The 16,961-nt window shown below is 56.7% G+C and overlaps 1 protein-coding gene across 5 annotated transcripts in view; it reads left to right on the plus strand.

Annotated features, from left to right (window-relative positions):
* Positions 1–981: 981 nt before the first annotated feature.
* AJM1 (apical junction component 1 homolog) overlaps positions 982–16,961 on the plus strand; it is a 37,876-nt gene continuing 21,896 nt past the window's right edge. For 2 of the 5 annotated variants that reach the window (XR_004372364.2, XM_032770787.2), the window contains exons 1-2: positions 1,340–1,432; positions 16,455–16,540. The gene's annotated coding sequence lies outside the window, so the exon portion shown is untranslated. Of the gene's footprint in view, positions 1,068–1,212; positions 1,317–1,339; positions 1,433–16,454; positions 16,541–16,961 lie in introns of those variants that run through there. The other 3 variants (XM_075060498.1, XM_075060496.1, XM_032770788.2) reach the window with 3 other exon arrangements.

Genomic DNA, 16,961 nt, shown 5'->3' on the forward strand with positions numbered 1-16,961 from the left:
CCCAAGGTCTCCACACTCAGGCTAGAAATCCATTTGGCCCGGGGCCAGCACTTTCCCCAGTTCAGTTTTTCTTCCTCCAGTGTGTCCAGGAGTTCTCTTGAGCGGGGAGGGGAGCACAACAGATGATGTCACTCCCTGCCTTATATAGCTTTAGCATATGGCAGGAACCCCTGGGTCAAAAATAGTTCCCAGCACAGCCTGTGGAAAACTACAGATCCCCAAAATGGAGTCCTGAGTCACGTGGGCTGGTCACATGCCCTTGCAGAGTCATAGCAGCCATTGCATAGGGGCTGTCTGAAATGTCCAGGAAGGCTCACTGGGTGGGGGCTAAGCTTTCCCCAAGGCCTATTGTTTTCCCTAATGGCCCATTACCCTGAATGGGCCCTTCACAACTAGCTCTCTAGACTGGCAGCATCTTGCCTAGTGGGTGTCACTCAAGTGTGACTACATGTGAAATACAGATACCTAGACAATATTCATAACTCCAGATACAAAAATGCTACATGCACACAAATAGGATACGCATAGTCAGCAAATCGTGACTTTTCCAATGACCCCTCACATGCCGAATCTTGTACAAAATGCATCAGACTCAGGCCATAATCATATCATGATAACATCACTGGGGAGAATAAGGGGTGCAGTTTGAACATTGGGCCCATCCCCTTTTCCCAAGGCCACCAGGAGATCTGGTGCCCAGCCAGACCTAAATCCCAGATACTTCCCTTACGCAAACAAGGGCCACGCTGCATCCAGAGAGAGCGGGGCAGGGGGTTAGGGGGGTGGCACTAGGGCCATGTTCAAAGCATTCTAGGGGATTTAGACACATCGATTCTATTGCAATGGACAGAAGGGCCCCAACCCCCAAAGTCTCAACCATACTGTAGCTCTCCCCCGCTTTCCGGCCTCCGGAGCAGGGGAGTGAGGGGATGGGTTGTAAAAGGCCAGCCCCGAGGAAGCTGCTCTGACTAGGGCACTGGGGGGTGGGCGAAAACCAGCCTCTGCAACACCCTGCGAAGAGCCGGTGGCTCGTCACAAAATCCTGCCGGGGAAAACTGCGGGGGCTGGTGTGCGAAGGGGCGGGGGCGGGGGTCCCACGGGCCGGGGCAGGGGGGTGTTCATGGCAGAGCGGGGCACCTGGGGGTCATCCAGGGCCAGGCTCCACCTGCGACGCGCGTTGCTCAGCCCCGGACGGACGCGGGCGCCTCGCCAGGGGAGAAGCCGGGGACTCGGGCGCGGCCCCTTTAAGGCTGCTCCTGCCCGCTGGGGGCGATGAGGAGCTGGAAGCGGCCGAGGAGCCAGGCGCCGCCTGACAGGTAGGCGGGGAGCCGGGCACGATCCCTGCCAGGCCGGCGCTGGATGGAGCCGGCTGCAGTGTCGCCTCCCCGGCCTCGGGCTGGCGATGGAGCGGGAGCAGCGGCAGGAGGCGGAGGTACGGGGAGCCCCTGTCCTGACTCTGCGCCGGGTGCATCTGCATGCGGGGAGGAAGCGCCGGGCACCTGCGGGCACCAGGGGTCTGGGCTGGGGGCTGCAGGAACCGGGCTGGGGACTGCAGGGACCGCAGGGGTCCGGGCTAGGGCCTGCGGGAACCGGGGGGCGGGGTGTCCGGGTTGGGGGCTGCAGAAACCGGGCTGGGGGCTGCAGGGACCGCAGGGGTCCGGGCTAGGGGCTGCGGGAACCGGGGGGCGGGGTGTCCGGGTTGGGGGCTGCAGGAACCGGGCTGGGGGCTGCAGGAACCGCGGGGGTCCGGGCTGGGGGCTGCGGGAACCGGGGGGCGGGGTGTCCGGGTTGGGGGCTGCAGGAACCGGGCTGGGGGCTGCAGGGACCGCAGGGGTCCGGGCTGCGGGAACCGGGCTGGGGGCTGCGGGAACCGGGAGGACACTGCTCAGTGCGGAGTTGACCCTGCAGCCCGGGGGGAGGGGGGGCGCGGCACGGAGACGGGCCCCCAGGTGCGCTCCGGGAGGCCCCCGCCCGGCCTCCCTTCGGGCAGCCGGGCCATGTTTGTGCCATCGCCGGGAAGCCAGGCTCCCGCAGACAAGTTAAGCTTGGCAGGAGGACCGGGCCGTGATTCCGGCGGCTGGGGGGAGACGATGGCAAATATTAGGGGGATCCAAAAATGTGTGTGTGTGTGTGTGAGAGAGAGATGCGGCTCATGCCTGTCCCCCTGAGTGCCCAGCCCTCTGGACTTGGGGGGCAAGTGGGGGCCCCTTCCCAGAGGATGCTGCCAATAAATTAATGGGGCTTCTCTCCCGTCTGCTTGGCAGCCTCCTGCCAGGGCTGCCCTGCCCCCAGCCTGCCCAGCCCAAGAGGAGCCTGCCCCATTCACTGGGCATTCCCAGGGGTGATGATGATTTACTATGTGGCCTGCAGCAGTCAGGTTAAATCCCAAGCTAAGGCTAGGCCTAGCTGTATGGTCCAATCCTGCAATGGGATCCACGCAGCTGAACCCTTGACCCTCGGGAATGGCGCCAAAGGCCGGGGGCCTATACTGTGACATGGACTCTCCCTGTTGCACAAACAGCTTAGTTTTCCTGGCCCATGTGGGCCAGGGGTCTCTGGGCTGGCCCAGGTGGGCCAGTGGAGGCTGTGTTTTGGCTCAGGGGGCAGCTGGTGCCAGGGTGTGTAGTTTTGTTTCTCTGAGGCACGGTGCCCTGGCATGGCTCAGCAGGTGGTCGGTGGCTGGCACTGTGGTGGCAGGAACGAAGGGCCAGTGGCCTTTCATGCTATCCCAGATTCACTCCACCCCACATGACAAGCTGCAGCAGGCCTGGGCCCCGGAGCTGCAGGGGCGGGTGGTATCTGTGCTAAAGGAATGGACTTTTCCTCGTTACAAGCTGCCTGTTATTTCTCTGGGGTCCCCTGGCCTGGGATCTTTGAGTCTTGCTGGGCTGAGGGACAGATGGACTGGAGCTCACAGGGTGTAGGGGCAAGTGATACCCACAGCTCTCTGAGCAGGGAGGGGTCTGCGTGCCCAGTGCCATATTAGGCTATGGGGTGATGGAGATGACTGGGGTGATAACCAGATACAGAAATGAATGGATTGAATTGCATGGAGAGGTCTAACGGGAGCTGTTCACAACCCCCCTGCTCCCTCTCACCACCTCCACCACTCTGTGCAGATGGGCTTTCATCCCCTTGCTCTGCATCTTGGTGGAGCTCTGCCCACCACCCCTGGAGGGAGCTGTGTGCCCCCCTCCCTTGGAAGGAGCTGTTTGCCTCCCATCTCTTGGATCTACACAGCCACCCCTCCTGGGAGAAGTCAGTTCTCTACTCACCCTTCCCCCAGGCTCTGAGCAGGACCTGCCGCCCCACAGCCCCATGCAGTTCCAGGTTAACACAGACTTCGCTGCCCCATTTGTCAGATTCCAAGCTACCAGGCTGAGGGGGCTCGGACGTGAGTGTCCCACCCCCTCTGCTCCCCCTGCTGAAGGCCTGCCATGAGCCGCTGAGTCAGCACAGGGAGGGGCAGAACCGTGGCTCAGGCCTATGGCCACTGTCCTCTGACTAGAAAGGGCCTCTGAGTCCCCATGTGCCTTGTGACAATGCTGACCCAAATGTGCTCTTTGGCTCTGGGCACCCCCTCCCCAGCCAGCTCCTGGAGCTGCCTCAGGAAAGTGCCAGAAATTCAATTAGAGGAGAACTCCTCTGAGCTCTGATCAGTTTCATTGTGTCTCCCCCCTAATTGTGTGCAGGGAATGATGAGCTCCCCTAGGGCCAGCATTAAACGGGGAGAGACCAGGTGAGCAGGGAAACCGAGTCATCTGGGGTATTATCTGCTGAACTGAACAAAATTCACCCAGTGTGGCTGTGAGTGTGACGGTGACTTCTGGAGTCTGTGGTGAGGTGTGCGTGGAGGGAGGGAAGGGCTGGGCATGTGCTGGATTCCTGCCTATGTGTAGGGAGTGTGTGTGTATGACCGAGAGCAGGTGTATGCGTGTCTATAGATATGTGTGTGGGGGGGAATGCACAGGGTGCGTGTGTGTCCCAGCATAGGGCATGTGTATGAGAGAACTGGTGTGGGGGTGAGTGCATGTGGGTGTCTGTGGGGGTGTCTGTGTAGGGGGTGGGGTGTGTAGGAAGTAGGGGTGAGTGTATTGGGGAATGTAGGGAGTGTGAGGGGGATTAAGCGTGTGGAGCTGGGGGGCTCAATGCGTGGGTGTGGTGGTGAGTGCAGGGAGGGGAGCTATGGGGGGTTGAGTGCATGGGGGCTGGGCATGTAGTCCATTGGCAGAGCTGGGTGCTATGTCCCTCTGTCTCCATTGCACTAGGCGCATTTGGACTGTGGGGTTCTCTGCGCTCCGAGGGCAGATCCCCAGAAATATTGGAGTCCATGCCAGGTTCACAGAGAGAGAGGACTCCCTGGGGTGGGATACAGGGTCAGGGCTAGGTCAGATGGGGAGGGGGCTCCCTGAGGCCAGGTAGCAGGGCCGGTACTGGGTCAAATGGGCATGAGGCCCCTGGGGGTGGAAGCCAGGGTCGGTGCTGGCTCAGAAGGGGAGGGGGCTCTCTGGGGGGTGGGAGCCGGGGTCGGTGCTGGGTCAAATGGGCATGAGGCCCCTGGGGGTGGGAGCCGGGGTCGGTGCTGGCTCAGATGGGGAGGGGGCTCTCTGGGAGTGGGAGCCGGGGTCAGTGCTGGCTCAGACGGGGAGGGGGCTCTCTGGGGGTGGGAACCGGGGTTTGTGCTGGTACCGGCTGGCAGTATCTGAGCACTGAGTGTTCCCATGGCACCAGCCACACACCAGACCCCTCCCCAGCCTTTACCAGATTCCCTTCCCATTAGGCCCCCACAAGCAGCTCTCACCTCCAGAGTGGGGCTGGGCCAGCTACCTCATGAGAGTGTCCTGATTGTGACAGGGGCCTGGCACTAGGGTTTGGTGGGGAGGCTGAGTGCAGGAAGTGGTGGGCCAGCTCTGGGCAGCTGCAGAGACAGGGAAAGGCGACTAGCCTGGCTGTGAGGAAGGAACCTGCTGCGAAGGGACCCTAGCGCTGAGCTCTCGTTACCCAGGCCAGAAAGGCAGGCCCTGTTTGGGGCCAAGCCCTGCAGGGGTGCTGCCAGCCTGGGTCTTCGGGCTCCCAGCTCGCTGAGCCCTGCCCAGCACTCAGGAGCATTCCAAGCAGGGGCTGTTCCCCAGATGGCCCAGGATGTTCTGGGGCTCAGCTGTGCCCAGAAGGGCCCTTTGCTTGAATGACTGTGGCCGGAGTGTCTAGGTATAAATTCCTCTTCAGGGGCCTGTGGGGCCAGTGCTCCATTCCCCCATCCCCTTTGTGCTGCCCCAGTGGGTGAAGGGGCAGAAATGCTCCTGGGAACCATCCCTCTTATGTCAGAGAGCTGCCAGACTGGTGGTGTGCCCTGGTGCAGGGACTGGGCTGCAGGTGGGGAAGGGGCATGGCCAGAGTCTGCTGTATGCCTGCTTTCTCAGCTTTAGAGCAGCCCCTTGGCTGCTCTAACTTGTGCCAGAGGCTGAACGGGAGGCATAAAGGTGGCCTCTCCACCCAGCCCACCCTGTCCCTGGGCCAAGCCCAGCTCAGCCGCCTCTGCTGCATCTTCCCTTTATGGATGGGCTGTCTCTTGTGGGAGGTAGGTGCTAGTTGCTGCCTGGCCTCAGTGCTCCCTGCAGACAGGTGGGGAGAGCAAGGCTCGGAGGTTGCAGTGTTTGGTTTAGGAGGAGTCCAGCAGAGGCTACCATGGCTGGGAGCTGGGGGCTTATCAGTGCCAGCCTGGATTCTGCAAAGGGTTGAGGACATAACACTTGTCTGTGACCTCTGAGGGGACCCAGGCCCTGCCCCTGTCCTGCCCAGTAGTGTCAGCCCCTCCTACTGTGCCACTGTCCTCTCTGTGGCACCTGCTGGTGGCACCCCCTCCATGGCAGTGTGTCCCTGTCCTGTGGTGCCCCCTCTCTGTGGAGCAGCCAGTCATTGATGGAAGCCCTGATCCGATGCCCCTGAACTTGAAGGGGAACGGGGAGGGGATGAAACTGGGCTCAGAAGTTTGTAGCTTTGAGCCCCATAGCTAGTTTAGGCACTTTGCAGAGGCTGTGTCTCAAAGTGATGGAAAAGGGCCTCAGTCTGTCTGTCCGTCTGAGCCCCCAGGAGGCAGGACAGAGCATGAGAGACCAGAATCCCTGTTGGATCCTTGCTCTTCATATCTCCCTGCCCACACACAGGAGGCAGAAAGCCCAGCTCTCCCCTACCATCACTCTTCCTTCTTGTGTGCCTGGAATTGGGCTGTGGGAGTGGGGGGCAGGGGAGGGTTTGTGTGTTCAGCTGCATGCATATGGATTTGGTAGCGAGGAGGAAGCCTGTGTGTCAGAGTACAGGTGCTGGTAGAAGTACGTTCATGGACAATAGGTCAATCAATGGCTATTAGCCAGGATGGGCAGGGATGGTGTCCCTGGCCTCTGTTTGCCAGAAGCTGGGAATGGGTGACAGGGGATAGATCACTTGACGATTCTCTGTTTTGTTCATTCCCTTTGGGGCACCTGACACTGGCCGTTGTCAGAAGACAGTACACTGGGCTAGATGGACCTTTGGTCTGACCCAGTATGGCCGTTCTTATGTTCTTATATGTGTGTGTGTATTTGTGTCTGGGAAGGGAGTACGTGTTTGGGGGGGGTGTGGAGGGTGCATATTCTTGTGTGTACTTTTACACTAGAGAGGGAGAGATTGGTGTAAACTCTTGTGCCTCTGGTCCAGTTTTGCCCCAGCCCCCCGAGGAACAGGCTGAGACTGAAGCTGGTAACCTGGGGAGAAGGGCAGTTAGTGAGTTAGTGCCCATTATGCCTCTGGCATTTAGGGCAGCGGTAAAGCTTTTCGACTCCTGTCTGTTTCTGGCACGTCTTTCAATGGTTCCCCAGCTGTGCCCCAGGTTTTTCAGCTCAGCTTCCACAGCTCATCACCATGTTGCTTTCGGGCAGCCTTGTTTTCGCTTGCCTTCAGGTGTCCATCTTATTGCTATTCTGGTGATGGAATCAGTTTCCACCCAAAGAACATGGCCAATCCATCTCCAACACCTCCTCGTAATGACGATGCTCTTATCTTCTAGGCTGCACTGTGTGAATAGGTCTTGGTTTGAGATTGTTCTGGGCCAAAAGATATGGAGGAATTTTCTGAGGCAGGTTGTATGAAATGAAGACAGTTTGGACATGTTGTACTTTCTCATTCCCTGGCATTCTGCTCTATAAAGTAATGTTGAAAGTACACAGCTCTGATAAATCTTGAGTTTGGTTGTGGTGCTGTATTTTGATGATTTCAAGATTGTATTTAAATCAGTTGCAATAAGACAGATATCATGACCCTTAATATTGCCTCACCATCAGCAATATGGACAGAGGATCATGTTCTCATCATTGTAGAAACATTCACATACTTGGGAAGCACCGTCAGCCAGGAGGGTGGAACAAGCCAGGACATCCGGAACAGAATCGATAGAGCCAGGAACACCTTCAAAGTGACAGGGCCTGTAACAAATCAGCTGCCGGAGAACCTGGGACAAGCCCCGAATTCCTGATGATCAATGGAGATTTCCCCTGAAACTCTTGTCCCAGCCTTGAAGCTGGCCTCAGAGGGACACAGTGCAGCTGTCGGAACAGCTGCCTTGCAAGGAGGGGATGGCACCTAGTGGCAGCGGGCACAGGACATGGGGGGCTGGATCCAAGTGGAATCATGCTTAGCAAGCAGGCCGGGAAGCCAGCCTGCACTGCTGTGGGACCGAGCCTGCGGTTACATTGGGCTGTTTGGATCTGCCCTGCCAAGGTGAGAGGAGTCTCATGTGTCTTTTTGCAGTGGATAGGGGTGGGGAGCTTGGGGGCAACAAGGTTGTGCCTGTGGAAGACCGGAGGTGTGAGATGTGTGTGCATTAGTGAGCAAGGGGAGCACTGGAGGAATGTGGGAGGTGAGCTGTGCCCTGGGGATGTCACAATGCCTGGGAGTGAGGGGGAGAGCAGTGATTGGGTGTGGGGGGAGAATTGTGGGGGCAGGGGGAGCAGTGAGAAGGGTGTGGGGGAACAGTGAGGGGGCTGTGGGCAGGGGTCAGTGTGGGAACATGTGAAGCAGTGAGGAGGTGTGGGGGCAGGGAGAGCAGTGGGAGTATTGGGGGCAGTGAGGGGGTAAGGACAGAGGGTAGCAAGGGGGTGTGGGCGGAGTAGTGAGGGGAGTGAGGGGGCAGGGGTGGAAGAGCAGTGAGGGGCTGGGAGCAATGGGAGAGTGAGGGAGTGGGAGTGGGGAGCAGTGATGGGGCAGGGGTGGGATGGCAGTGAGAAGGTGTGGAGGGAGCAGTGTGGGGGCAGTGAGGGAAGTGAAGGGGCGGAATGGGAGCAGCGAGGAGTGTGGAGAGAGTAGTGAGGGGAGTGTGGGAGCAATGAAGGGGCGAGGGTAGGGGGCAGTGAGGGGTGGGTGTCAGTGAGGGAGTGTGGAGGGAACAGTGAGTGGGTGGGGGCAATGGAGCGTGTGGAGGGAGCAGTGAGAGTGTGGAGGAAGGGGGCAGTGAGGGGTTGGGTTGGGGGGAAGCGAGGGGGTGTGGAGAGTAGTGAGGGGAGTGTGAGAGCAATGAGGGGGCAGGGGCGATAGGGGTGTGTGGAGGGAGCAGAGAGGAGAGTGGAAGCAGTGAGGGGTGGGAGCAGTGGGGAGGTATGGGGGAGCAGTGAAGGAAGTGTGGGGGTAGCAAGGGGGTAGGCGGCAGTGAGGGATGGGTGTCAGGATGTGTGAGGGGCAGTGTACCCCAGGTGAATGGGAGCCCCTTCAATCAAGGTCTTGAGGCTTGGCAGTACTGGGCTCCATAGGAGAGCTGGCCTGGAGTATCTGCTGGGTTCTAGGATAGCATTCATGTGTGGGTCAGCTCAGGACGGGTTGGAGGGAGGGCAGTGGGTGAGAGACTGTGCCTAGGGCCCTGCTGGGGAGCTCTACCCTGCAGGGGGTCTCCCCTGAAACAGTAGGTGCCACTCTCCCCCCCCAAGAGAGCAGACAGAGGAGTCGCAGGCAGCTTTGCTGTGAGGTCCGACCCCGCCAGTGACCCTGGGCACTCGCTGTCCACACACAGCCCCTGGTGCTGGCTCTTCCCAGCAGGTCCTGCCTTAGGGGCCAGGGACGCATCGCATTGTGGGGGGAGTCAGGTTGGCCTTGCTGCCTCAGCTCCTGCCCAGGGAGCCTCGTTCTCTCTGTCCGGGAGGTTTTGCCCGCTGTGCCCTCGAACCCGGTCCTCTAGTCCTTGCTGCAGGGCATATGTTCTGGAACTACAGGTGTAGGGGCTGCTGCAGCTGCAGCATCCCTGGCTTGAAGTGGTTTCCATCATATGCAGGGATAACAGTTTGGTTCAATGGTTGTCAGGACCTCCACTCTACAAATTGTTCCAGCACCACTCGCAACGGGAAGATGGGTGAAGAGGAGTGGATGGGGGTGAGGCCTCGGGGAAGAGGCGGGACAGGCGAGGTTTCAGCACTGTATGACAGGTTTTTAAATACAGGAACTCCTCACTTAATGTTGTAGTTCTGTTCCTGAAAAATGCTACTTTAAGCAAAATGATGTTAAGCAAATCCAATTTCCTCATAAGAATTGATGTAAATGGGGGGATAAGGTTCCAGGGAATTTTTTTTCACCAAAGGACATTATATAAATATACAGTATAAGGTTTAAATAATTTTAAACAAACAATTTAATACTGTACTCATCAATGATGATTGTGAAGCTTGGTTGAGGCAGGAGTGTAGCAGTGTAACGATGCTGGTTCTGACGGGACCCAACTGAGAGTGTCAATTCGGGACAAATTGCTTAAAGCAGGGCAGTTGCAGCCCAAGGCTGGGGTTTTTCCACCTCTAAGGCAAACCAAACCAGCCAGACAAAGAGGACTTTGGTCTCACCCCACTGGCTAACCACAAATCATACAATCAATTCCCTTAGACACTCCAGTTTCCCAGTATTACCACCAGTGCCACTTGTCATGGGGACGAATGGTTATGAAAACCAACACCCCAATAAAAGAAAAAGGTTCTCTTGATCCCAAAGGACCAAACCTCAGACCCAGGTCAATATACAAATCAGATCTTACCCACAAATCATGCTGTTGCCAATCCTTTAGAATCTAAAATCTAAAGGTTTATTCTTAAAGGGGAAAAGATAGAGATGAGAGCTAGAATTGGTTAAATTGAATCAATTACATACAGTAATGGCAAAGTCATGGTTCAGGCTTGTAGCAGTGATAGAATAAACTGCCGGTTCAAATCAAGTCTCTGGAGAACATCCACAGCTGGGATGGGTCCTCAGTCCTTTGTTTAGAGCTTCAGTTTGTAGCAAAATCCCTCCAGAGGTATGAAGCAGGATTGAAGACAAGATGGAGATGAGGCATATAGGCTTTTCCGGGTGTAAGAACCTCTTTGTTCTTACTGTGGAAAATTACAGCAAAATGGAGTCTGGAGTCACATGGGCAAGTTCCTGCATACTTTGCTGAGTTACCAAGGCGGATCTGCCTTCTCTCAGATGGTCAGTTTATGATAGCTGATGGTCCTTTAATGGGCCATCAAGCAGGCTAGGCAGAGCTAACACCAACTTGTCTGGTGTTACCCAGAAGCATAGCATAAGTTTGAAATACAGACGAGGTATAATAACCAAATATTCATAAACTTCAACTAGCAAAATAAATGACACATGTCATACCAGGGCAGCATAATCATTAACCAGCAACATATAACCTGGTTTTAGACACCTTTATATGACCCCCTTTACATAAGATTTGGTGCCGCCTAACAGGGACTTTTGGTTGCAACCAGTTCTTATATGGTCCCAGTTCAAAATCAATAACGTGACCAAGCTGGTGGTCGGGGCTATGGAGGCTTGCCCTGCTCCGCCCACTCCAGTGTTCCATTCCCAGGGAGTGGGGTTGTGGGGCGAGGGGCCTTACCACCACTCCGCCCACCGGCCATTCCAGCCGGGAAGTGGGCAAGGCCCCAGGATCCGCTCCCTTGGCAGGAGTGCCAGCAGGATGGAAATGCGGGCAAGTCAAACACGATTATAACGGAAATAACATTTTTGGGCACGATCTTTAAAACAGATATGTTCTCTTATAGATCAGCAAACCTAATAATGAAACAGTGTTAACCGAGGATGATTTAAGAATGAGGAGTTACTGTATTATCAAAGTTATGTCTGTACCAAATCATTAACAAGTTTATTACCAACCCTAGCTGCCCCTAGGCTTGGGCAGGTTCACTCAAATCGATCTGGTCAAATAATGTTCACTTGACAGGCTAATTATTTTGTCCATGGTCAGGCCATTGTCCAATTGTCCCCAGGACGAATATGCAATGGAATGGCCCTGATGCTGCAGGCGGCAGCCTCCGGCTCTGATCACACTGGGCGGAGGCAGTTCTTTGGGCCCTCGCAGTTTCCTTAGTCTTGGTTTTCTGTAGTTGTTCTGAATTTACAGTCACTCCAGAAGTCATTTTGTTCCTTGTAGTAATGGAGGCGGTAAGGGCCTATCTACAGCTGAGCCTACCAAGGTGCCCAGAGTGTCCTGCTCTTTCTGGTTATCTGTTCGATGACAGAAATTAGCATTTTAAATCTGTGAACTGTGTTTATGTGCAATTTGGAAGCAGATACAAATTGACAAGTCTCTTTGGAATTGGTCAAATGCCCCAGCCCTAATCTTTTGCTCCTGCAATACTGCCAGCCACCCCGGCACTCCATACACACTAGCCCCGTCCTGCCCTGCCCAGCCATCCTCCCCCCCCACCCATAAAACTAGCCCCTGCTACTGCCACCTGCCCTACCAACCTCCTTTCATGAACACAAGTCCCTGCTTCTGCCTGCCCTGCTCTGCCAACCCCTCCCAATAATACTGAGCCCTGGCCTTGCCCCTGCCCTGCCAAGCCTCCCTGCCCCATAACACTAAGTCCTAGTCCTGGCCCTGCCTCCCGCCTATGCCCCCCCCCCCCCCGACCGCCCATAACCCTAGCCCCTTGCTTGCCCCTGCACTGCAACCACTCCCGCCGCCCAAGTAACACTAGCCCCTGCCTGCCCAACCCCCTGCATACCCATAACATGAGCCAGAAGTTGAGCGGGCTGTGGTGGTTGTCAGCACCAGCACAGTGGCCGTGCCTGGTGGGGCTGGGCTCCTGGGCTGCTTTTCCCTCCCGTGAGTGCGATTGCGTTCAAGTACTGGCAGAGATGAGACCCCTGTAATTAAAGTTCCTGCTCCCAGGGCCCGCTTAGCCTTGCTCCTGCTGGAGCAGGTGGATTGGGCAAGGCCCAGTTTACCACGGACGTATGGCCAACTCTCAGTCAGGGGCGGTTGGAAGCTTCGTCTTATGGGGAGAGCTGGCGGGTTGGCAGGAGGCGCACACTCCTTATATGTATGCAGGAATACAGGCGGCCTGCGTAGGGACCAGAAACTTGGGCACAAAATTTACTGTGCCCTTCTCAGCTGCATACGCTCCGAGCCCTGCCCTGCCTCTTCCCCATGGCCCCCGTCCCTGCCCACTCTTCCCGATCCCTGCTCTGCTCTGAGCCCACCCCCACTCCACCCTTTCCCAACTCACTGCCTTGCTCACCCCAGCCCGCCCGAGCGACTGCAGCAGCGGCCAGACCTTGCACTCACCGTGGCAGGAAAAGTGCTGGGACCCCACCCTGCGGCGCCCTAGTGAGTGCTGGGGAGTACTTCCCCCCCCGCCCCCCAAGCCAGCGCATCCCCCTGCAGAGGCCTGCCCTCCCCCCACCCCCATGGGGGAGCTGCGTAGGGCCCCAGAAAATAGTTACGGACAGCCCTGTTGGCAGGTTGAGGGTTGTGCTGTGGGGTTCTGGGGGCAGGGTGACCAGATAGCAGGTGTGAAAAATTGGGATGGGGTGGGGGGCAATATGCACCTATAAGACAAAGTCCCGAATATCAGGATTGTCCCTATAAGATCGGGACCTCTGGTCACCCTAGATTGGGAGTTGGCAAGTCAGAGGCAGTTTCGGGGTTGGCAGGTTAGGGCAGTGCTGTGGGGTGCAGGGGAGTTGGCAGGTCAGGAATTGTTCTGGGGGTTGGCAGGTTGGGGGTTGTGCTGGCCTTGAAGGGAGGAAGGAGCTAGTGGGAGCCCTTTGGGGTGCTGAGGGCCATTTCATGTGCTAGGGGAGACCTTTGGGCTGCTGGTGGAGGCTTTGACCCAGGTGCCAGTGTTTTGTTCTGGGCGGCTTTAAGCACATTGCTCCCCTCCCCATCTGTAGAATAGCGTTAGTGACACACCAGCCTTTTTGTGACAGGCTGCAGGGGGGGGGGTTCAGAGTGCCCCAGCTGGCATCTGTGCTTCCCTTTACCCGCACCCCACTCAACATGGGAAGTGTAAAGCTGTTGCCATGCCCATAGCAATCACAGCAAAGCCTTTGCCAGCCAGACTCAGGGTCACTCGAACCCATGGCCATGGCAGGGAAAGTTCCCCGATGGCCCCTGTATGGTGAGGGCATACTGAGCTCCGTCCCTCCCAGGGATATAGCCCTCTTCTCCCACGTGGGCACCCAGGGCTGATTGGGCCTGGCACCACAGCTGAGTGTCCTCTCTGAGCAGCTGAGTTTATTGATCATTCCCATGGGGCCTGGCAAGCTTGAGGATGAGCCACAGAGCCTGCCCCCGCCAGTGCCCACTGCCCGGGCAGGCTGGTGAGAGAAATTCTGTTTAGTGGCCTGGTGCCCCGAGTCAGCAGATCCCAGCCCAGCACTTGGGCATCTCCCCAGTCTAAGTCCCAAACCATGGGCAGGTTTAGCACAGCTCCTGTCCTACCCCCCGGGCAGTGGCATGGCTGCTGCTTGTGTGGGGGTCACAACTGTGGCCCTGCCCATGCCATCCCCATTGCTCAGTGAATGCAGAGCCTCCCCCCAGGGCCGGATTAATACAGGGGCTTTAGAGGCTGTAGCCCAGGACCCCGGGCTAAGGGGGGCCCTGGTGCAGCAGGGCTCAGGCAGGCTACCTGCATGCCATGGCCCCACACTGCTCCTGGAGGCAGCGGCTGCTGGCACTTCTTTGCGGCCCCTGGCGGGGGTGGAGGGAGGCAGCTCCATGCGTTGCCTCCACCCCCAGTACCACCCCCGCAGCTCCCATTGGCTGGGAACTGGCCAATGGGAGCTGCGGGGGTGGCACTTGCAGGCATGGGCAGTGCACGGAGAAACACTGTCCCCCCTCCCCCCAGGGGCACTCAGCAGCCGGCTGGTTCTGGGAGTGGTGTGGGGCCACGGCATGCAGGCAGGCAGCCTGAGCCCTGCTGTGCTGCCAGCCGAAACCTGCACCTCTCACCCCCTCCTGCACCCCAGCCCTCTGCCCCAGGTCAGAATCCCCTCCTGCACCAAACTCCTTCCCAGAGCCTGCACACCTCACCCTCTCCTGCACCCCAACACTCTGCCCCAGTCTGGAGCCCCCTCTTGCACCAAACTCCTTCCCAGAGCCTGCACCTCTCACCCTTTCCTGCACCCCAACCCTCTGCCCCAGTCTGGAGATCCGTCCTGCGCCCAAACTCCCTCCCAGAAAGAAACTAATGTAACAGCTGTTCTAAGGTAAGAAGGAGGATATTGTGAATGAACTTAACTATATTCTACATGTTTTAAGAGTGAAATGTAACCACAGAACGTGTTTGTTAATTAAAAGGCAAGTTTAGTATAGCGTTAATAGCCTCAATGCCATAATTGTGATAATTTTGTTTTAAATTAGGAAAAAGACTTGTATACAGGGCCCCACAAAATCTAATAGCCACGGACCCACAGGAGAGTTAATCTGACCTTGCCTCCCCCCACATCAATGCCGCACTTGTGAGCAATTTTAACCTCCTCTTGCAACTCCCAGGCCCTCCTCCTGTGCCTCCCCCGCACACACTGCTCCTCCACAGAGAGAAATAGCACAGTGAAACCATGGCAACTGTGTGCTCCAGCGGGGATGTTAGCAACTTGAGCTCAGCACCTGCTCCCGAGGACCCCAGGCCCCAGCTGGACTGGGTGCCACTCACTGGCCTTTGCCAGGCAGCTGGGTTTCAGTCTCGCTCTGCTCAGCCCCTGGGCACGGTAGCTCAGGGCCTCGAGGGCTACAGTGCATCACAGCAGAGGTGCTGCTGTGGGGAGGGGGGTCCTCTTAACTCCATCCAAGCCCCGGGGCTGAGCAAGTGGGTGGTCTGTAGGGGCCACTGGCACACGTATCTGGAGAACAGAGGGCAGGGGGCTGAGTCATAGGCACTCGCTGGCCTTGGATGCTGAGGGGCTGTGCTACATGCTCTGACTCCACCACTCATCAGCCCTTGCTCAGGTGTGTTGTATCAGGGCTCACACGCTGCAGTGCTAGTCTCTACAACTAGCCACCGACTAGCGGAGTCACCCTTGTTAGCACTTGGCTGGGAGACTTCCAGGGAAAGCTAACATGAGATGATGGCATTCTCCTCATGCTGTCTTTCACGAGATCAAGGACTGGTCACCAGAAAACTCCTCCTGGCATTTTTCCCAGCAGTCTTCCAAATTCCAGCTCACTTAGCTTCCCTCTTCATAAAGTTCCCCTGCACTTCCAGTTGGACAGCTGCTTAGAATGCACCATAGCACAGCTGGGAAACAGCTCTGGTGTTCTGCTCCAGAGGTGGCTGCCTGCTAGTGCTGGCTGACATGACAGCTGATGGTGTATAGTTTGCAAAGCGCTCTGGGAGGTACAGGAAGGAAAGATTTTTGTCATTGGGAACTATTTTCCCCAGCAGCGTCACCAGCAGTGCTTAATTTGTGCTAGGGCCTGGCAGTTCAGAGCCCTGGCTCCTCCGGGCTGGTTCCTCTTTCATTACAAATGAAGCACTAGTCACCACGGAGAGATCCAGCATAGATGTTGCAGGAAGGGCAAAGGGGTGGGCAAGCAGCAGATCTCTTGAAGCCAGTCACAGCCCAGAGATGCAGGGAGAGGGCCAGTATCTTAATTTACTGCCTGGAAAAGGAAAAAGGGGGTGTCTAGTCTCAGCTCTGACCCCACCCTGGAGAGGCCATGCTGTAGTGATTTGCACCCATCAGGAAAGGTCTTTGATTACCCACCATGAGACACTAGCCAGGATAAGAACCTGGGCTTTCTAACATCAAAGGCACAAGCCACTGCCCCTTCAGAGGCTGGAGAAACTCCCCTCGCTGTGACCAAGTAGTAGGCTGATATCCTGTATGCTGTCTGTGGCCCCTAGAGGGAGACATGCTCTCTCCACTTTCCCAGGACTCTGGAGCAGAGGCTCTTACTCCTGGCAGGATCGTGGCCATGTCACTTTAACCTGCTTGGTCCTCTCTCCGCCCAGGGGTGTAAAGTGCCACAAGATCTCAGTGTCTGTACGGAGCTCCCCAGGGAGATGCAGTGTGGACCTGCACAGAGGAGGGACCCCAGGGCTGAACGGGGCTGGTGCTGGGTTCAGCAGGGTGGTGCGTGGAAGGCCCAGCTCCTGCCCTCAGGAGACTGAGCAGTGACTTCCTGGATTCATCTGATGTGTTTTATTTTCCAGCCCCAGAATGGATCCCAGCATGGAGCTGACACAGCAGCCTGTGCCAGCTTTACCCATCCAAATACACACCACCGCCATCAGACCAGGTAGGAACAAAAAAGCTGTCCCAAACTTTACTTTAAGTCGAAGCTGCAGAAACTATCAGAAGCCTGCATCCCAAGAAAGAGGAAAAAAGCATAGACAGGAGTTGTATACCAAACTGGATGAGCAAGCATCTCAGAGAGGTGATTAAGAAAAAGCAGAAGGCCTACAAGGAGTGGAAGATGGGTGGGATTAGCAAGGAAAGCTACCTTAGTGAGGTCAGAACATGTAGGGATAAAGTGAGAAAGGCTAAAAGCCATGTAGAGTTGGACCTTGCAAAGAGCTTAGGGATAATGGAGGATGACAAATGGGAATGAGGATATGGAGGTAGATATTACCACATCTGAGGTAGAAGCCAACTTGAACAGGCTTAATGGGACAAAATCGGAGGGCCCAGATAATCTTCATCCAAGAATATTAAAGGAA

Source organism: Chelonoidis abingdonii, chromosome 24 (assembly GCF_003597395.2).
Source record: "Chelonoidis abingdonii isolate Lonesome George chromosome 24, CheloAbing_2.0, whole genome shotgun sequence".
NCBI classification, from domain to species: Eukaryota; Metazoa; Chordata; order Testudines; family Testudinidae; genus Chelonoidis; species Chelonoidis abingdonii.